This window comes from Podarcis filfolensis (genome assembly GCF_964270895.1).
Source record: "Podarcis filfolensis genome assembly, chromosome: 16".
Classification (NCBI taxonomy): Eukaryota; Metazoa; Chordata; class Lepidosauria; order Squamata; family Lacertidae; genus Podarcis; species Podarcis filfolensis.
Window position 1 is genome coordinate 19,182,341 of NC_139620.1, and position 21,690 is coordinate 19,204,030.

At 48.7% G+C, this 21,690-nt stretch overlaps 2 protein-coding genes across 6 annotated transcripts in view; both read left to right on the top strand.

Moving 5' to 3' along the window:
- The window catches only part of WSB2 (WD repeat and SOCS box containing 2), a 349,668-nt gene that overhangs the window by 312,305 nt on the left and 15,673 nt on the right, over positions 1-21,690 (top strand). The gene's annotated exons all lie outside the window — the stretch shown is intronic.
- Positions 1-21,690, top strand: part of NOS1 (nitric oxide synthase 1) — a gene marked incomplete at its 3' end in the record, with an annotated part of 182,931 nt that overhangs the window by 52,244 nt on the left and 108,997 nt on the right. For 2 of the 5 annotated variants that reach the window (XM_083589714.1, XM_083589718.1), the window contains exon 1: positions 14,174-14,529. The exons of the other annotated variants lie outside the window; for them this stretch is intronic. Of the gene's footprint in view, positions 1-14,173; positions 14,530-21,690 lie in introns of those variants that run through there. 5 annotated transcript variants of the gene reach the window in all.

Here is a 21,690-nt window from a genome sequence, read left to right on the forward strand (position 1 = left end):
ATCCTCGAAGGAAGCTCTAGATTGAACCCTCCTTCCCTGAACTGAGAAGATCAGAGTTACGGGTGCCACATGTAGGATCACTGCCATCTCTAGGCAAGGCTCTGAATAGACACAAGGCTCCTTCCTCCATCGCCCGCCTCCCCTTAACTGGAGCAGAGAAAGGACGAGCCCTGGCGCTGGTCCCAATTCAGATCCGTCTCTCTGCCAGGGCCACCTACTCTCATCTGCTGTGTGTGCATATGGTTTACACAGGCTCAGGAGCATTTAATATAAATATGTTGAGCTTTTTTCCTCCCTCCCCCCTCCCTTCTTGATCCTCTCCAGTGTTGTAATCCCTCAAAGATGCTCCGAGTTATGCACGGGCGGCTAAGTATCTCCAAAGCCGGCACGCTTGCTGCTACTCTGGGAGCCACCGCCGCAGGCTCAGCTTGATCCAGAGGCCAGCGCAGGCAGCTTCCGGGGGATATTAGGGCTTTGGAAAAGCCCAGGAGAGGCTGTGGAAATCCTCTCTGCTCAGGGCAGGGTCTTAACAGTACTAACCCAGTGCCGTGTGTTTGTGAATGGTGTCTAGTAAGACACTCAATTTCTCTCTCTCTCTCTCTCTCTCTCTCTCTCTCTCTCTCTCTCTCTCTCTCTCTCTGTGTGTGTGTGTGTGTGTGATCCTTGGTTTTTTTAAAAAATGTATTAAGTCTCCTGGAAGCCACATTGTAGCAAGGATGGGGACTCCACAAACTGCATTGGGGTGGGGTGTAAATGTAGCCCCCCAGGCATGGGCGTCATAGCCAGGATTTGTGTTACTGGGGGCAGAACACACATCTGTCATCTTCCTTTGTCTGGCTCTGTCTAGCAGATTTGGAATGGAATGCCTCACCGACGATTGTTTTAAATTACATTCTTTTGACCCCAAGTGCTCAGAAAAAAATCTGTCAAAATCTCCAGTCCTTTGAAGATTAGGAGGTTAAATAAATAAAATTAACATCACCTTTCATGCGGTTAACATTTTGCAAAATTACAAAGAACATGCCTTTTTCATATTGTTTTTTTAAACTAAAACAAGTTTTCTTGGATTTGCTGAAAACCTTTTCAGCACTTCCTTCTCAAATTCTTACCCCCCCCCATGCAGTTTTTGTGTGCACACTCAGTAAGCAGAGCCCATCGAGATGTTCCCCTCTCATAGCTGACCTTAGCCAGGTCTTTACTCTCTGTAAGGTACTGAATGACCACTACATGGTAAAAGTGGAGCAAGAGAAATGAGCAGAGCCTTTTTGGGGTAGGGTAAAAGATTTTTGCCTCTTTTACTAGGTCCTCTGTTTTCAGCTCCATTAACTGCTCTTTGCTGAGTTTCAAATATTCTGATTATTTCTACTTTTAAGGTAAAGGTAAAGGGACCCCTGACCATTAGGTCCATTCATGGCCAACTCTGGGGTTCCGGCGCTCATCTCGCTTTATTGGCCAAGGGAGCCGGCGTACAGCTTCTGGGTCATGTGGCCAGCATGACTAAGCTGCTTCTGGCGAACCAGAGCAGCACACAGAAACGCCATTTACCTTCCCGCTGGAGCAGTACCTATTTATCTACTTGCACTACGTGCTTTTGAACTGCTAGGTTGGCAGGAGCAGGGACCGAGCAACGGCAGCTCACCCCGTAGCGGGGATTCGAACCGCTGACCTTCTGATCAGCAAGTCCTAGGCTCTGTGGTTTAACCCACAGCGCCACCTGAGTCCCATTTCTACTTTTAGTTAAGTATTATTTACTTACTTGATTTAGGCCTCTCTCTTTGCAATGCTCCCCAACCCACACCCCTCCCCAGCTCTGCTTCACCCCCTCCTTGAGGGTTTTACCCTGCCTGGGATGTACAGTCGCTCTGTTCATGCCTCACACTTGTCTGACTAGAGAAGCTGCATTTGTAGAAACCAGCTGACTGTGCAAAGGTTAAAATGGACACCTGTCACTCTGCCCACTCTTGCCTCTGGCCCCACCCATTGCTGCTATTTGGCCCCTGGGATGGAATGCTGCCCCCGGGATGAGAAATGGTTCCCAGCCTCTGCTCTGCAGAAGAGTGCGCAGCACAGGCGCATAACTGTGAGCAATGTGAATAGTTTTTCTGAGGGGGGGGTCAATAGAACAGAGATCCCCCAGGAGAGCAGTTTATGGCCAAATGGGGCCAAACAGCCAGACTCTGGCCTTCCGCATGTTGTGGGCCTGTGTTCAAAGTCCCCAAAGGAGAACCCACATCCAAGGATGATTCAGGATGGCTTGAAAGCAGGGAGGGCCATCTGCATCCCGGATGCCACATGCAGCCCCTGACATAATTTCATGTGAGTTGAGTGAGATGACGGGGAGAGAAGGAACATGTGGGAAGGAGAGCCAGGAAGGAATGATTGAGTGAGGGTGGGGGGGTGGGGAGCCTGCTGGAGGGGCTCAGTTCATACCTCCTCTGGAGAGAGTGGTCTCTATTTGTGGGAATGTTCAGGGTGGCAGGAGAGGATATATTGTTTATTAATATCCTTCCTAACTTACGCTAGCATGTTCCTTTATGTAGCAGAGTTACATTCCCCCTTTTATATGCACAGCAGATAGCTGGTTGCAGGCTCGTGTGAGCCTCTCGCTATTATACAATTCAATCTGTCTCAGATTGAATTATACGTTCCTGGTAAGTTCCCTTGAATCCCTCTTAAAAGAATAAAGACATGGCAGTCTTATTCAAAGTCAATAAAAGAAGTTTACTCACATCAGTTCACAGTTGGATTCCTGAAGGCAGACTTAGTTACAAATATGTACATGTGGATCTACCCCTTTTTGGGGACGATCCCAGTGCTTCTGCTAGCTGAGAGCTAGCAGAGCAGTCCTAGCTAGAAGCTGGTCAAATGAAGAAGGAAGTCAAAAAGAGGAGGGTGTGCTGTGTGACTCGTCCTTTTGTTACCTGGACAGGTTAGGTCACGCCCACCTTCTATCACATGCAAAAGGAAGGATGCTCCAGCCAGGAGGAACAGGAAGTTTCAACTGGCTGGACCAAACATTCCCTCGCATGTCTTCTCCAGCATTACCAGAAACGTCATATTTGATTGCCTCTCATGGATCACATCCCACACTATTCCCTCCAGGGATGGAGGAGAAACCCACTTTGCATTTAAAGACAAATCTACCTAAGCTTCACTTCCAGACACTATGCACCAACCAAAATATGGCCATTCTTCAAAGTTTGCTCTTCTCTGAATTTTGCAATGCAGTTCAGCACCCTCTGCTCAGCTGTAAAGCTTACTGAGTGGGTCAGTCACTGCCATTCACCTTAGCCTATCTCACTGGGTTGTTGTGAAGGATAATAAAGCAGCAGAGTCATTTACTCTGCTCTGAGATTTGGGGGGGGGGGAAGGATCACATTTAAAACAACTAGATATGAACTATTTGTCCTGGGACTTCCATCTGAAGAGACCTGACAGAGCAGACCCAATTCCTCTGAGGTTAAGCTCCCAAATGCTACATTTTCTCAAAGGACACACCCTCCGTATCAGCACCATTGAGAGTGAGCAACTGGACAACACCCAGAAAGCCAAATCAAACTTTACAACCCCCATTGCCACAACAGTTCTTTAAACCAGACAGTGAAATGCCTTTCAGGTTTCCCCAGTTTTCAGCTTCTCTGAGTTCTGCTGTCTGGCTCTCCATGAAATTCTTTGGATTTAACTCTTTTATAACTATGTAAAGGCATTCCTAAACCTCTTGATCTTTTTAAAAACTCTCTAAGTGGCCCACAAAAATGCAACATGAAAATAATCAACAGTGTTATAAAATAACAGAGAGAGTACATTGAAAACTAGCTAAGCAGCATTATTGAAAACAGGAATTCGGTAATAATGAGGTCCAGTCTTATGGGCCAGCAAAAGCCTGAGTGAAAAGAGCTACATCTTTATGTGGCAGTGAAGCAACTGCTGGATATTTCAGTAATTAGCTCCTTTCAAAAACATCTTTTAGAAGTATTCTACTTTCGCGTAGAGGGAAGGGGTGGGCTGGGGAATGAAGCCTCTGTTGTGCCAAGATTGAGAGAAAACCACAAAAAAACAAGGATTACCATAAACTGATTTCAATTTGAGATGGCGCTGAACTTTAAAACAGCTTGTTTTTTGTTTATTTGTTTGCTTCTTCTGATTTCCTTCATATTGTATTACATTTTCCTTTTCTTGACTTTACGACGCAGTTAAAGACATCATCCCATAGCATTTCGGTTATGTGGAATTACACTGCATCGCCGCGCCAAGTTGTCTCTTCCTTATGTTTAAATTGCATCAGGCTGATCAGGGGAGATTGAGTCCATAATTGTCTTGCCAGTTTCAAAGTTGTCTCTTAAGGCTTGCTTTTGCATAGCAGAGATCTAAGGTTAGGGCTTGTATCGCCCACCTCTATTGACTGGACAAAAAAAGAGGGCAGGTGGGGGGGGGGGAGATGGATGGGAACAGAATGCCATGCTTCAAGTTTTATTGGTAAGTTTGAAACTACTTGCCTCTGATAGAAAATGATGGTCAAGGGCCCAGAGAAAGCTTTTGGTTTTGGACCATGCTGGTATGGACATTAATAAGAAGTGAGCTTACTGAAATTCACTCTCTATTCGGGGACACTTAGGGTCCCCACAAACAACCCGTTTATTCAGCATCCATCTGGATTTACTTGCCTCAAAGCTTATGCAGAGGCTGGATTGTATCTGGTCTTCACTGAGCATTAAGAATATCAGAAGAGCCTGCTGGTGTAAGGAAGGAGGCCAACAGTAGGGGGAGTCAGAGCCAATGGCAAGCAGAGCCATTGATGGTTTTCTCCTCAGCTTCCTCCCTGCTGAGACTAAGGAGGAGGAAGTTGACAGTCTGTGTCCTGTGTAAGTAACCCTGTACTGGTTGTAAGAAGGCATGCTGTTGGGGGCTGGCTGGAGGCAGACTAAGATGGGTGGGACGGTGCCCCATTTGCCTCCACTGATGAAAATATAGCTGGGTCTTGCAGCTTCTTGGAAAGGAATAGATGTGTTAAAATTATAGGGCAGCCGGGTGTGTGTATGGTCAGGGCAAATGAATAACTTGCCCAGTAGATGAAGGACTTCAGATAGAGAGCCCAAGAGGGCTTCTGTTCCATTTAAGAGTTGCATGTGGAAGCTGCTGCACAAATTCTTGGCTTCCCATGCGACCTTTGCTGCCTGATCCTGTGCATGGTTAAATTCTGTGCCTCTGTGTTCGATCGAGCTTCCTTCCGCAGGGACCAGGGTTCAACCTCCCCCCCCCCCCAGCTATGAAGCTCACCAGGTGACCTCGGGCCAGTCACCTTCTCTCGAGCTGAACTTCGTGTTTAGTTAACCTGTGGAACTCGTTCCCATGGGAGGCAGCAATGACCAGCAAACTAAAGTAAAGGTAAAGGGACCGCTGACCATTAGGTCCAGTTGTGACTGACTCTGGGGTTGCGGCGCTCATCTCGCTTTATTGGCTGAGGGAGCCAGCATACAGCTTCCATGTCATGTGGCCAGCATGACTAAGCCGCTTCTGGCAAACCAGAGCAGCACACGGAAACGCCGTTTACCTTCCTGCTGGAGCGGTACCTATTTATCTACTTGCACTTTGATGTGCTTTTGAACTGCTAGGTTGGCAGGAGCTGGGACAAGCAATGGGGGCTCACCCTGTCACGGGGATTCGAACCGCCGACCTTCTGATCAGCAAGTCCTAGGCTCTGTGGTTTAACCCACAGTGCCACCCACGTCCCTTGACCAGCAACCTAGATGGCTCTAAAAGAGGATTAGACAAATTCCTGGAGGAGAAGGCTGTCAACAGCTGCTAGCCACAAATGCTGTGCTCTGCCTCCGCTGCTGATGAAAGTAATGCTTGCTGGGAACCGCAGGAGGGGAGAGAAGCTCTTGTGCTAGAATCCTGCATGTGGGATTCCCACAGCCATCTGTTTGGCCACTGTGAGGAGGACAGGAGACTGGACTAGATGGGCCACTTGCCTGATCCAGCAGGCTGTTCTTAAGACAAGATGCTCTCCATCATCTTGGAAACAAGATGCTCTCCATCACTTCATGTTGCCCAGTGCCTACTGGATCAGACTGGTTCTCTATTTTCCTTCTCCTGCCCCATATACTCCCAGAGATTGGGCTGTGGTGGCAGCGAGGCAATTTGAGCCCTCTGCCTCTGATTTCGCCGCCGGGCTCTCCTGCCGGGCGTGTTTCTAGCAGATGCCTTTCTATTAAATTAGTTCTCTCTGCACCCAAATGGAGGGAGGGGAGATAATTAGGTTTTCATTAGCCAAGGATGATGTATAACATCTGGAGGTCCCAGCCAGGCCGGGGAAAGGAGAACGGTGTGTTGATGGTGCCTGCGCCTTTGACATGCTTCTACTGCCTTGGCTTAATTGGTTTTCGCTTCTCCTTCCCTTGCCTTTGTTTATTAGAAGCGATCTCTCCTGCGGGCAGAACACATTCCACTCCATCCTTCAAGGAGGAGCCCAGGGCAGGAACCCAGCCAGTGTGGAGTAATGGTTAGAAGGCTGAGCTAGGACTTGGGAGAGAGCTTGGGTTCAAATCCCAAGTCAGCCACGAAATGCACAGGGTGGTTTGGTTTGGGGGGGGCTTGTTGTTGTTGTTGAATGTAGTGTCGGCCCAGCAGCTTGCATGGCTTTAAAAAGAGCATTGGACAATGTTCATGGAGAATGAAGTTCTCAGTGACTATTAACGTCAGTGGCTGCCTTGTGCCTCTGTTTGGGCCTTGTTTTGGCACAAAAACTGCTTTGGTCACCCAGTAAGATGACCTCTGTTGGGAGAGAAATGGGGGAAATGTGTCTCTGTTAATTCTCCATGACCTCTCAGTGGCTTTCGATACCATCAACCATGATATCATTCTTGGGTGGCTGTCCAAGTTGTGGGTGGGTGACGCTGCTTTGCAGTGGTTCCAGTCCTTCTTTGATGGTCATGTCCCGAGGGTGATGCTCTTTGGTCCCATGGGGCCTTCAATGTGGAGTTCCTCTGGGTTCAGTTTAACCCCCCTTGCTGTTTAACATCTACATGAAAACACTGAGTGAGGTCATCCAGAATTTTGTAGTAGCCAGCCAGCAATATGCTGATGACACGCAGCTCTGCTTCTTTACCTCTGCAGGTTTGGCAGGTGTGCTGGACTCTGTTGTCTTGCCTCGGTGATGGATGAGAGCCAACAAACTGAAGCTCAATCCAGATAAGACTAAGGCACTGTTAGGGGATGGCTCCCTGGACCATTTGGATTGGAAGTAGCTGTGAGAACAGGATGCTGGACCAGATAAGCCATTGGCCTGATCCAGCAGGCCCTTTCTTATGTCCTTATGCTGTGTTCTACATTCACTGTTGGAGTCAGTACTGTACATCTCTGGGTACTGGTTGCTAGGAATTGCGAGTGTGTAGGATGCTGTCACACTTGGATCCTGTTTGCAGGATTCCAATGGGCATCTGGTTGCCCCCTGTGAGAACAGGGGGCTGGATCAGTTGGACCACCCACTTGACTGAAGGCAGCCCTGTTTAGGGAAGCGTTTGATGTTTAACAGACTATTGTATTTTAATATTTTGTTGGAAGCCTCCCAGAGTGGCTGGGGAAACCCAGCCAGATGGGCGGGATATAAATAAATTATTATTATTATTATTATTATTATTATTATTATTATTATTAATTGGTTATAAGTAAGAAGGCAGGCAGGCAGGGGCTGGTTAAGGGTAGACTGAGGTTGGTGGGGCAGTGGGCCATTCACCTTACAAGACCATCCTTGGCTCTATTCCTCAAAGCACCTGAGTCTCAACCAGAACACAGTCAATTTCCATTTGCAAATCATCAGAACCGTCACTTCCTGATCAGGTGACAAGAAAAACTCTTGATCATGAGCAGACTCTGCATACATGTGTGTGTTTGCCTGAACGCCTAATGCGTTGCCATGGAAATCCAGAACTATTACAAAGGCTGATGTCAAACACAAGTCTCCATTGTACTTAAGAAGGTCTAGATAAAAGGGGGTCATCATGATGTTAAACAGCACACAACATACGCAATGACTGATTCTGTTTGAGACTCCTGGAACAAAGCCACCCACCCATTTTTAGGGGAGAGGCTGTGTCTTCCCTTCTTAGGTGCAGAAGGCAATAGTGGAGAAAGGGTGTGGGTTGGTTTTACGGGATATCCAATGGCCACTGTGGATAGACATAGGCTTTATGCTGTGTCAGGCCAATGGTGCATCTAGCTCAGTATTGACCACATGGGTTGGCAGCAGCTCTCCAGGGTTTCAGACCAGGCTCCTTTAACAAACCCAACTGGAAACGCCGGGGCTTGAACCCAGGACTTTCTGCATGCAAAGCAGATGCTCTACCATGGAGCTATTGCCCCCTTCCACAATCATGGGGACCTAGGAAGCTGCCTTATACAGAGTCAGAGCATTGGCCCAATCAACTCAGTGCTGTCTTCTGTGACTGGCAATAGATGCTATACACTGAGCTACAGCCCCTTCCTTGCCTGACGTGGTTGAGGAAGACCTACCAGGATACTACCATTGCAGGCATTGACTCTTCGGCTGCCATGTTTTGTCCATTCACTTTGTATGCACAGGGCCATCGGATCACGCACACCCTCTGTTGTATTTGCCCTGTGCTACTTCCCTCTTCCCGCCCCCAGGACTCTCAAAAGAATCCAACTTTCTGGGAAGAACAGAACAATTCAAGTTACAAGAAAGGAAATTCCAGCTAAACGTCAGGAAAGACTTTCTGACAGTATAAGCTGTTTGACACTAGAACGGTCTCCCTTGGGAGGGCACTCCTTTCTAAGCGGAGGCTGGATGGCCATCTGTCATGGATGTTTAGCTGAGATTTCTGCATTGCAGGGGGTTGGACTAGATGACCCTTGCGTCCCTTTCAATTCTATGATTCTATAACTTGTGCAATCCCTGCAGGATTTTTTTATCCAGCAACGTTGTGAGATGTGCCATAACGCTTTGGGATGAAGAGTTAGCTGCCATGCATAGCAAACTTTGCCACATCCGCCACTGTTACTTTTCCGATCAGTTCAAATTTAGCAGGATGTTTTGTTTAATCTTTGTTTTAATTGGAGCCTATCCACCAAACCTTTTTTTTTCTGGCATAGTGGCTAAGAGGCTGAGCTAGGATTTGAAAGATTCGCAAATCTCAAAGGCAGATTTCAAATAAATGACATCGAACAAACAACTGGCCCCTAAGTCCTCGAGGACAAGGAAGAAAGTAGATTGGGGAAGTGTCATAGCTCAGTGGTAGAATATCTCGTTTGTATGGTGAAGGTCTCTGACATCTCCAGATAGGGCTGGGAATGTCCCCCAACTGATATCCTGGAAGGCCACTGCCAGCCTGTGTAGACAATGCTGCTTCTGGGTGGTCCAATGTTCTGATTCATATATGACAACCTCCTATGTTCCTGTTTATGTTCAGCTCTTTATTTAGAATCATGAGGACTATAATCTTAAATTCTCTTTTAGGGGAAGGGCCTAAAAGAGCACAAGGTCCCAGGTTTAACCACCAGCGTCTCCAGGTAGGATTTGGAATCTCCACCATCTGAAACCCTGGAGAGCCACTTCCACTAAGTGTTGGCTACTAAGTGACCCCTTGCATATGTTGTTGGCCTACAACTCCCACCATCCCTATGCTAGCTGGGGCCAGTGGGTCTTTTTGTCCAACATCTGGAGTGAGCCACATTGACTATTCTTTCCCATAGTCATTGCTAAGCTAGATGGGTCAATAACTTGACTCAGTATAAGGCAGCTTGCTTATGCATAGCTCAGTTAGTTGCAGGATCAATCCCCGTACGGGACAGCTGCAAATTCCTGCATTGCAGGCGGTTGGACTAGATGTTCCTCAGGGGCCCTTGCAGCTCTACAGTTCTATGATTCCTACCTCCTAATAAATCTCTGGGCGATTTGCAGCAGTGGTGCCAATGAATAAAATATTGGGGGGCCCAGGAAAGCCCAGCCCTGCATAATTGATCACAAGATGCAGTGCACACACACACACCATTTGAATGGCAATTCCCATCAACTTTGGAATGGGCCTGACCTCCTTAAATATTTTATTGGGGGGCAAAGGGACCTTGCTTCCTAGGAATTTACTCCTATGCCCTGAGGGTTATCTAGTTCAAAGCCTCTGTGCTATGCAGGAATCACAGCTGAAGAATCCCTGACAAATGGCCATCTAACTTCTGCTTTAAAACCCCCAGGGAAGGAGAGTCCACCGCCTTCCAAAGGAGACCCTTCCAATATTGAAGAGCAGGCAGAGGAGCATTTCTGGCATCTAACTGTATAACAGCAGCAACACCCAAATGAAGAAAGCTAACCAGGCTTGTGTCAAAACAGAATAAAAAAATTCCTTCCAGTAGCACCTTAGAGACCAAGTTTGTTATTGGTATGAGCTTTCGTGTTCTTCAGATTCTGAAGAATCTGAAGAATTCTGAATTCTTCAGAAGTCAGAATCAGAATTCTTCAGATTCTTCAGAAGTGTGCATGCACACGAAAGCTCATACCAATAACAAACTTAGTTGGTCTCTAAGGTGCTACTGGAAGGAATTTTTTTTTATTCTGTTTTGACTACGGCAGACCAACACGGCTACCTACCTGTAACCAGGCTTGTGTGTAAAACATTTCTGAGCTCAGTTGGTGCCCTCTCCTTTAATGTTGTCTGTTATGTCTTTTGTACCTGTCGCTCATTAGTAGATCTTGGGGTTCTAGTAAAAAAAAGGGGGGAAACCCAAAAGAGATTTTAAAAAAAGTCTGGTGTCTGCCCCTCCTACCCTGCTCTACAGTACTTCTCAGTACTTCACATCTGCACCATACTTTGAAAGCGCATGGCTTCTCCCGAAGAACCGTGGGAGCTGTTGTTTTTCCCCCTTCAAATAGCTGCAGTTCCCAAAACAATTAGCAAACTTCACTTCCCAGTATTCCTCTGAGGAAGCTCTTCCTGGGAGCAGTGGTTTGTTAAGGGTGCAGGTGAGAGTTATTAGGAGAGCCCTTTCCCCTTCCCAGAGCTACAGTTACCAGTGATCTGACCATGCTCTTCCAAGGGAATTCTGATGTCTTAGCTCTATGAGGGGAATAGGGGTCTTCCAAGCAACTCTCCCAGTAGTGATGTATGGAAGTGAGAGCTGGACCATAAAGAAGGCTGATTGCCAAAGAATTGATGCTTTTGAATTATGGGGCTGGAGGAGACTCATGGACTGCAAGAAGATCAAACCTCTCTATTCTGAAGGAAATCAGCCCTGAGTGCTCACTGGAAGGACAGATCCTGAAGCTGAGGCTCCAATACTTTGGCCACCTCATGAGAAGAGAAGACTCCCTGGAAAAGACCCTGATGCTGGGAAAGATGGAGGGCACAAGGAGAAGGGGACGACAGAGGACGAGATGGTTGGATAGTGTCTTCGAAGCTACCAGCATGAGTTTGACCAAACTGCGGGAGGCAGTGGAAGACAGGAGTGCCTGGCGTGCTCTGGTCCATGGGGTCACAAAGAGTCGGACATGACTAAACAACAACAACAAAGCAACTCTCAGCACCAACTACAGTTCCTAAGGATTCTGTGGGGAAGCCACGCCTGGTTAAAGTGGCATAATACTGCTTTAAAAGTATAGTGCAGATGGGGGCACTGTGGGCCAAATAATGGCTTTCTGGGGCTGCACAAATGTGTGGGCTCCCAGTGTGGACCTTGCAACTACTTTGTTCCTCTGTTGTCCTTTTTTACTCCCATAACCGCCTTCTGTGCTAAGCCTAGGCATGTTGGTATGTGGTCTGAACCCAAGATAGCTCTTCCCTTGCTAACCGTGAGCTATACACAAGAACAAACCTTTACATGCTCCCAGTAAATATGCAGTGTGGGCTCACTGTGTCCTACAAACCAGGCCCTGGATTGGTGAAATGAAGGCCCAGTTTTTAAAAACTGAATAATTTTTTTATTGAGGGAAGTCTTTCTGGTAGTTCCAGCTGGTGCCATTTTATCCTTTTATTGACAGTTTCCTTTTGATGCAATTTTTATTTTTCTTTGTTAATGTTTCTTTTCCTTTTGAAGAAATCTTTCAGTAGCTCTGGACTGTTATTTTTAAATGGTTTTTTAAAAATGACATGTTTGGGCAGAGTTGTCTTTTCCCCAGCTGCATGCCCAAATCATGTCCACAAATATAGACAGTGTTTGTTTGTGTGTGTGTGTGTGTGTGTGTGTGTGTGTGTAGGCTGGCATTCAGATCTGATGTCCTTGGGTCAGTCACTGTCTCTCAGCCTAACCTACCTTGCAGGGCTGTTCTGGAGATAAACTGAGGGATGGGAGAACCAGGGATGCAGGTGGTGCTGTAGTCTAAACCACTGAGCCTCTTGGGCTTGCCAATTAGAAGGTAAGCGGTTCGAATCCCCACAACAGGGTGAGCTCCTGTTGCTCTGTCCCAGCTCCTGCCAACCTAGCAGTTTGAAAGCACGCCAGTGCAAGTAGATAAATAGGAACCGTTGTAGTGGGAAGATAAATGGCGTTTCCATCAGTGGCGTAGCGTGGGGGGTGCAGGGGGTGCGGGCCGCACCGGGCGCAACATCTGGGGTTAGGGCAAATCCATGGGTTAGGGGGCGCAAATCCACGGTTTAGGGGGCGCAAATTACTTGCCTTGCCCCGGGTGCTGACAACCCACGCTACACCACTGGTTTCCATGCGCTCTGGTGTTCGTCACAATGTCCCATTGCGCCAGAAGTGGTTTAGTCCTGCTGGCCACATGACCCAGAAAGCTGACTGTGGACAAACGCCGGCTCCCTCGGCCTGAAAGCGAGATGAGCCTTTGTTGCCTTTGACTGGACTTAACTGTCCTGGGGTCCTTTACCTTTTTAAATGTATTCCACCTGTAGCTCCTTTGAGGAAAAGGTGGGATATAAATGCAGTAAACAGATAAAGACAGACAGAGAAACATACTACACACAAGCATCTTGTTACGTCATAAGAACTGTAGAGTTGCAAGGGAGCTCAATGGGACATCACCTTGGTAGAGTTGAGCCCAGGGATTCAACTTTCAGTATCGCCACCACAGAATCCTTGACATCTCCTTTTTAGTACAGTGTGATCACACACACACAAGCAAACAGACTTTTAATGGCTCCTATCCCTGGTGGCTGTGTTCTACCTCCACTATCGAAGGTTGTAATGCTTTGAAACACCAGTTGCTGGAAACCACAGGAGAAAATTTCTGTTGGGCTCAGGTCCAGCTTGCAGGCTTTGCATAGGCATCTTGTTTGGCTACTGGGAGAAAAGGATGCTGAACTAAATGGGGCACTGGCCTGATCCAGTAGGACTCCCTTTCCCCCCATTTTGGGGGCTTCTCATTTGCACGGCTGATGGTAAAGAGAAATTCATCCCTTGGTTTTGCAGCTGGATACTGTGCACGTTTACTCAGACGTCAACGCCACCGCATTCAGTGGAGGGTTAACCTCCCTCCCCACGCACACAAATCCCTTTGGACTTCAGCTTTAATCCCGTCTAAATGGTGCCTAAACTGTCCCTATTCAGGGCAGACTTCCGTGGGAATAAGTCCTATTGAATGCGGTGGGATTTATTTCCAGTAAACACGCATAATAAGCCGTCCCAACCCATACACAGGCCCTGTGTTCACCACAGGCTTATCTGGTTTCACTCCGGAGTGAGTCCCAATGCATTCGCTGTAAGTGTGCACAAGATTTCAGCCTCGCATAATAAAATCCTCGGTGCCTTTATTTCGTCTGGTGGGGGGGGGGAGAGGAACAAAAAAACCCAGTGAATCCAAGCAGGTTTACTCGAGGGCAAGTCCCGCTATGTTCAGTGGAGCTTACTCCCTAGTATAAGCGCGCAATTGCAGAGGTATCCGAGGTACAGACCTGCTCCGAGTCTAGCCATTGAAATCAATGGGCCTCGGGTAGTCGGGTTTGCCCGTTTCAATGGGTCTACGCCGAGTAGAGCTAGCATTGAATCCGGGGCTTGTTCGGAGCAGAGCGCGCCTAGGTTTTGCAGCCTCGCCCTGTGGAGTTGCAGAAGCCATGAAACAGGTCCCGGGGTTTTATTTTTTGCGGGGCGGGGAAGGGGGCGGGCGGGCGATGCGCTCCCTCTCTCCGGGAGAAGGAGTTTGATTCGGGCTCCCCCGGCGGGGCGTGGAGCTGACGCGCTTATATAAAAGCTTTTCTGACGAGGTGGCTGGCGAGGCCGCCTCGTCGCTGGCTGCGCCCCCGTGGTTGGCCGTCCCGCTCGACTCGGGGGCCGTGCAGAGCGCATAAAGGGGACCCAGCAAGCCGAGCGGAGGCGCAGCGTGGCAGGGCGAGCCCACCGGCCGGTCGGGCTGCCCCCTCGCCCCTTCCTCCCTCCCTCCCTTCCTTCTTTCCCCGGGAGGGAAGCCGAGGAGGCGGCGGCGCGGGAACATCAGCAACCGGGAAGGGGCGGAGAAGGAGGAAAAGGACGGCCGGATCGACGGGCGAGGCAGGCGAAGGAGGCGCCGGCCGAGCCGACAGCTCCGCGAGGACTCGACGGTCCCGGCCACCCACCTCCGGCCACCAGGTGAGCGCTCCCTCCTTCCGCTGAATGCATCACATGTCAAAGAAAATAGGAATCGGGGCTCAAGCTATCTTTAGTCTCTCTTTAGTCTTCTCCCTCTCTCTCTGTCTCTGTCTCCGAATGCGCAAACTTGGCAATACTGTCCTAGCCCCCAAGATTAGGTTCGAGGTGGCTCCCTGCACATGTTCAGAGGCGTTCCTGACTTGCCATGCTACCTCTACTCCAAGCCCTAACTCGGCAATATTTCTCCTTGCCCCCCAGGTCTGGTGCGATGTTGCAGAGGGCTCTCCGCACATGCTCAGAGGCACTCCAGAGTCCCGACTTGCCATGCTGTGAGGATGACCCCTCCCCACTTTGTTTTGTTTTTATAGGTTCGGGGGATTAGCCTTTGGTTCTGATTAACTTGGTGGGCTTCTATCGTCTTTTTGAGGAGGGCAAACCTCTTCCTTGCCCTCTGAGCAGTTCATAGGCGGGGGAGACCCGACGTGAAAATAAACTAAGACGAAACCCAGCAAAATGAGCCCGTCCCCGCTGCAGGGAAAAGCTGGAATGGGGGGGGGGGTTTGAGTTGATAACTCCTGAAGCCGGAGAGAAGGGCTCGAAGCCTTCAAGGGTGCGGGAGAATCTGACCTCAAGCGTCGGTTTGGGACGTGTGTGTGTGTGTGTGTGTGTGTGTGTGTAGGAGGATGTAAGTGGCCCCGTCTCCTTTGCCCATCGAGCCAGCCGTCGAAGCACAGACGCCTTCGGGGTGTCCGCCAACTCTGGGCAAGCATTGGAGCAGTTAGGCGGTGTTCCCTCGCCCCCTGACTGGGGCTGGGTCACTCACCGGTGGTTTAGTTCTGCTGTTCTTAACAGACGTGGGGGCCAGAGAGTCTTGCCTTAGAGCACCCCCACATCCCCCCATACACCCGCAAAACTGAGATTCCAGATCTTCGGGACCTGCCATGATTTCTCCCAGACTTCCCCCATCCCTCTTCCCGGGCGATCTCTGATCCAAGCCTCTTGTCTCAATATACCGGGCCGGGGAGAACAAAGTGGGGGGGGGGGAGAGAGAGAGCCTGTCCTAGACTCATAGAAGGAAAGTTGGAAGGGACCGCGAGGATCAACCGCCTGCAATATTTTGTCCAATGTGGGGCTCAAACTCACGACCCTGAGATGGAGTCTCGTGCTCTACTGACTGAGCATAGAGTTGGACTTCTGAAGTCACCTAAGAGCCTCCTCTCCAGTGCGGGATCTGCAATACAGCAGGGAAGGAGGCTCTCCCACTCTCTCCTCCCTTCTGTCCTGTGTCAGTCTGTTCCCCAGTCAAACAGACCTTGGGAAGTTTCCCTTAGAAGCGTCGCCGGAATCTGCTTCTCTGGAAAACCCCACCCCTTGAAATCTTCGCCCTGCCTTCTTCTGGAGCGACGGAGAGCCTCTTAAAACTCGTCCGTCCGCTTCTCTCCCTGCCAAGAGGCGTCCAGCAAGCCGGCTTTGCCAGCGGAGCCAGCCTTGGAACAGACCCATCCGCCAAGCGGGGATTGTGCGTGCTCCTGGACAGAGTGTAAGCAACCGGGTTTAATTTGGGTTACGCGGAACTCCAGCGCTCAGGGCGGGAGTTTAGGAAATCCAATCGGGTGGCGCCGCTCTTCCTTGGGACCCCATGGGGAAACACTGGGGACCTACTTCTAAGCAAACGGGTCTACACGTCTCTCTGCCCCCCCCTTTAACCTTTAGCTTCAAAGCCAGAGCAAACCGAGGCTAAATCCGTATTTACATAGGATAGCATAGAATACTTAATACTGAACCAGTGGTCCATCTCGCTCAGGATTGCCTACACGGACCGGCAGCTGCTCTCCAGGGTTGCAGGCAGGCTCCGCGGATCGAACCAGGGACCTTTTGCGTGAAAAGCAGGCGCTTTGCCCCTGAGCTACGACTCAAACCCATTTAATCAACTCTACTTTGCTGAGGGAAAGGCACACGCCCAAAGGCACTGTCGACCCGGGAAAGTCATGTGTTTTGAAGTGAAACGGGTTGAAATAGGTTCCGGAGCTCAATAGAACCCCCCCCCCTTGCGCGCGCCTTTTTCTTCTCCAGACTCTTTATGGTCTGCTTTCCTGAGTAGGATAACTGGGAAAATTCGCAATTTGCTGGGGGGGGGGGCTGGGCTCGGTTCGATCCAGTCTCCTGCTCGCTCCCCACTTCCCAAAATCGGGGCTCCATCTTCGCAGTTTCTGGGCAGATGCTTCTCCTTTTCACGTCGGGGTGGGGGGGGATAAAAGCTGTTCCATCAACCAGCCCGAATTAGACTCCATAAATTAACCTTTCCATCTGGTACAGGAGAGATGGGAGACAAACGAAGGGAAAACGTGAATAAATAAGACAGGTTCGGAGTTTTGTTTTGTTTTCCTCTTTGGTTTATTCCGGGGACTCTAGCAGCTCCAGATTGCTTCCAGCGACATTTCACCGCGTGAGTTTCCCGTCTTCCCATTTCTCAGACGGTTAACTGAGGCTGCAAGCGCACCAATAAAATAATCGTTCCGCGGCGCGATTTGGACCGGAGAGCAGTAGCATTCTGCTGTCACACTGTAGCTGAGAGGGGGTTTTGGGGAGGGAGGTCGGCTTTCCATTGTCCGGCAAGAATCGTTTGCTGTCAGATTTATTCGCCATACCTAGAAAGGTGGCAGGTAATTAGATACCCCCGCTCCCAATCGTAACGTGTGAAGGGGAGTGTAGTGTTTGGCGAATGCTGACAGAGGATGTTATTTTTAGGACTTATTCCTAAACCCAAAATTTGTTTAAAATAAGGGTGGGGGAGCGTGAGTTTTGAGAGACGGCGTTCGGAGAAATCCAGCCCCTTGTTCTCTTTGCTGGTACTGACACGGGTCCTTTTCCTCCGCTCCCCTCCCGCGCTGACCCCGTTCGGCCAGAGTGCTCGCGGTCTCTCGCTCCTGGCTCCGACGGCGCGGACCGCCCTCCGCCAGGGCGCCTTCCTGCCACTTGAGCCAGCGCGCTCTCGGGGTTGCCCAGGGCGAGGCAGGCAGCCCTTGCTGGAGGGAGCCTAAACTCAGAAAGTGGGAAGAGGGAAGCGATTAAATCTGGGTGGCAAGGAGCCTTGAAAGAACTGCGCGTCTCTTAGTTCTAGGAAGGTATCCGGTAATAAAGTCTCATTGTTCCTCTTCGGTTAAAAAGGGGGTCGGTACCGAGGCGTATTCAGCACCTCGGGACGAGATCAGCACCTCGGACAGCTCCCCGCGCTAATGTGGTTCAGAGACGCAGCTGCGCTGCGCTCGGGGATTTACGGCGCCCCTTTCCAAGAGATCCTACTTTTCTATTGCTTCTTGCCCTAGTTAGCTAGCAAGGAAGTTGTGTGTGTGTGCATCTGGTTTGTTTCTTCATGTTTCCCGCTAATCAATGGGCTTACTTCTGAGTCGGTATACTTATGCCAAGAGTTATTGAGGCATATTTACAGGTTTCCTTTAATCGTGCATTCCATCAAAAGAAATCCGAATTCCTGGGACGTTCTGTACTGTTCACAAGCTACTTCCGGCGATTAATATTTTCAAATCCTTTCAGCCGTCCCGGGAGCTGTTTCTGCCCAAAGACGCTCAACTACCTACCTGTGTGTTATATGTACTTGTATTCCTCCCGCCCCCATCTCTCGAAGCTGAGTGAGTCGAGATCCTGCGTACTTTTTCTCAAGATTAATTCTCACTGATAGCAAAGCCTGCACACGCAAGAACCCGTTGAACTGCGTGGGACTTACTTCGGAGTAGACTGGTTGCATTGTTAGGTTGCAGTCTTGTAGCTTGGAGGGTGGGAAGAGGACTGTTTAGAGAGGTAATACTCTCTCTCTGGGGCTGGAGGTGGCATTTAAACGTGGATTGCTTGTTGTCCCACCAAATCCCAGCTATCATGTTGTGGAGAACAGTGCCGTTTTAGGTCCTGGGTTCGAATCCTAATTAAGTGGGGATTGTAAAATGTCGCTGATACATTTCAGATTTGCCTTCTGTCTGTAAAATGTGAAGAATAGTCTCTCAGGTGGTGGATAAAGGAGATATGGAAAGCATCCTACTGGGAACTGGAATGTAGGTGCATTTTAAAAAAAATACAATCTGAGCCCTTAAATCCACCTAATTACTTCTCTTCTCCCCTTCTCACTCTCTCTCTCTCTCTCTCTCTCTCTTTCTGTGTGTGTGTGTGTGTTAGAGAGAGAGAGTTAGAAAACACTCTCCTGGAGATGTGGGTGTGTGGTTTGTGCTGACCCAAATCTTACATAGCCCGTGGTTCCTTATTTGTTGCTATGATTGGGGTTAAGTTTAACTAGGCTTTATTTCACCCAGGTCAAAGACCCAGTATTGAACTCTGCCATGCACCGAGAGAGAGACTGGGATCCTCAATGGTGCCCCTCTGGAGGCTTCACCCGGGGCAAAAAAACCCATCTAGCTCCCTGTAGCTACGGCTCTGCACAAGTTACAGCCATTTTGGCTGGAGATAAGTTAGCGAGCTGGACCAAGGTCCAAATCTCCGTGAAGCTCACTGGATGTTTTTGGTCCAGCCACAGTCTTTCAAACTAACCTCCTTCACAGGGTTGTTGTGAGGATAAAATGGGGATGAAGAAAACCATGTATGCCCCCTTGAGCTCTTTGCAGGGAATGTGGGATATAAATGTAACAATGAGCGAAATGCTCAGTCTCAAGGGGGCATAGCTGAGTGGTTAGAGCATCTCTGTTTTGCATGCAGAAAGTCCCGGGTTCAGTCTTTGGCATCTCCAATCCTGGAGAGTCACTGTCAGTTGGTCTGTCCAGACAATACTGATCTGGAAGTACCAACGGTCTGGCTCACTACAGAGCAGCTTCCCATGTTTCCCATGATCTTATGAGCGAGTGAAAATGTGATGTTTGCATTCACTGTGTTAAGCTCTCCGTCTCTCTCCCCCCACCCCCAGCCAAGCAGCAAGAAGTCCAGAGGCAGTGCTACACAAGGCTTGGCTTCTCTTGAATGAGAGTGCACTGGAAACCTTAATATCTATTGCTATTTTACAAATATGCATGCAGTTCATAGCAGGAACAAAGCAGCTTCTACGGCAGGCGGCACAACTGCAGAACCTGCATCAGATACATAGACAGGGCAACTGCTGTGGCGTCCCCTTCACCACCACCTCCCTAGCCCGCACACCAGCTGTATGGCACCTGTCTTGGAGGAAAGATAGGGGACAAATGCCATCAGATAATGCATAGTTTAAATGAATAGCAAAAAATAATAAATTGTGAATTCTTAATAAATATTAATTTGTTATGTACTGATGCATCGTTTGCCTTTCCTCAAAGTTCAATGCAGCGCACACATTTCTTTGTTTGTTGTGTTTATATCCCACCTTTTTCTCCAAGGAGCTCAAAGTGGCATACACAGTTATCCCTCTCCATTTTACTCTGACAGCTTCCCTGTGAGGCAAGTTGGGCAGTGAGTAGCCCAAGGTCACCCAGGGAGCTTCATGGCTGAGTGGAAATTTGAACTCTTGGGGTCCTAACCCAACACTCTAACCACCCCTCCCCTGAAATACCTTATGCTCACAACAAACCTGTTAGGTAGGTCAAGCTAAGAGACAAAGTCAGCAAACTTTTTCAGCAGGGGGCTGGTCCACTGTCCTTCAGACCTTGTGGGGGGCTGGACTATATTTTTGGGGGGGGGGTTGAATGAATTCCTATGCCCCACAAATAACCCAGAGATACATTTTAAATAAAAGCACACATTCTACTCATGTAAAAACACACTGATTCCCAGATCATCTGTGGGCCGGATTTAGAAAGTGATTGGGCCGTATCCGGCCCATAGGCCTTAGTTTGCCTACCCATGCTTTCAAGGCATCCTTTCTATTGCGCATTCACAATGATCTGTTCTCATGGTGGTATCAACCTGGGTGTACGTAATCTTGCTTTCAACATTCTTTGAGCTTGCAAAAGTTTTTTGGGGGGGAAACTGCAGCTTTGTTTGCGATCTGTGCACATCCCAGAACTATCTCCTCAAATCCCGCAACGTTTTATACCACAAATGGGATTGCTATTATTATTGGTCCCATTTTTATTTTTATTTTATTTATTTTGCGCTATATTGCAAGAGTGCCCCTCCAGATGGCAATAATGTGGAAACATTGGGGGAGCATGGCTAGTAAAACAGAATGATGTTTGGGCGGTCCAGTACAAATCAACAATAAAGCACTATTATTTGCTGAATGAAATGACACAGAATACACCCCCCCAAAAAAAAAACCCAGCATCATGGAGGGTCCCAGATTGACTGGTACAATGGTATGTGTTTTTTTGTTTCAGAGCTTTGTGAAGTATAAGGGAAATTCCCTAAATATTCCATGCAGGGAAAGTGTAGGGATATAGGAGTAGAGAACAATTTTGCAAGCTAGCTGAAATATTAGCTATCCAGCCAGAACATTTCTAGACTCAAGAGCCCCCGAGCATCAAAACAGATGGGATGCGGGAGTCTTGCAACTGAGCCTTGATAGCAATTTCTTCCTCATTTAAAAAGTAGCTGCGTGGTTTTTTTTCTCGGAACAGTGATGCTGTGTTGGGAGGTGGGATGGGAAAGGGTCTAATCTTTATTGTTCCATATAGTTTTATGGATCTAAGTTGCCGCTTAAGGCTCCTATGAATTCTCTGGAAGAAGAGATCTGTTTCATGTCTCCATTTGCTTTCCACCAGGAGGTTCACGCAAAGCTACAGGAGGGGACTGATAGCCAGTAAGCAAGCACAGGGTAAAGGGCTTGGCTCCTCTCCAGGTACTAGTGCTCTGATTTTTTAATTTAAAAAACCCACCTCCCCACAGCTGCTTTTCAGTGTGGGAGGGAAGAGACAACTGTCAGGAGATTTCTGGTGTCAGACCTGTTTTGGCCCTCAGGGTAGAATGCTGAGCTTGGATCTACTATTGCTTCCTGGCAACCTGTTTACTGAATGTTCCACCTGATTCATTTCACCGCAAGATTAGAGGACGCTGACTCTTTAATGAGCGGCCACTCTGATTAGCTGTAGGGAAGGTTAGATGAAGTTACCCCACACTTTCCAGTGCATTTTTCTTACTCCAAAGTCTTCTCAGTGGGGAAAGTGGGTTTGCTACACAAGAGCACCAAATGAACTAGAACTGTGCGACCCGAATTTCCCAAATTGCGATTGAATC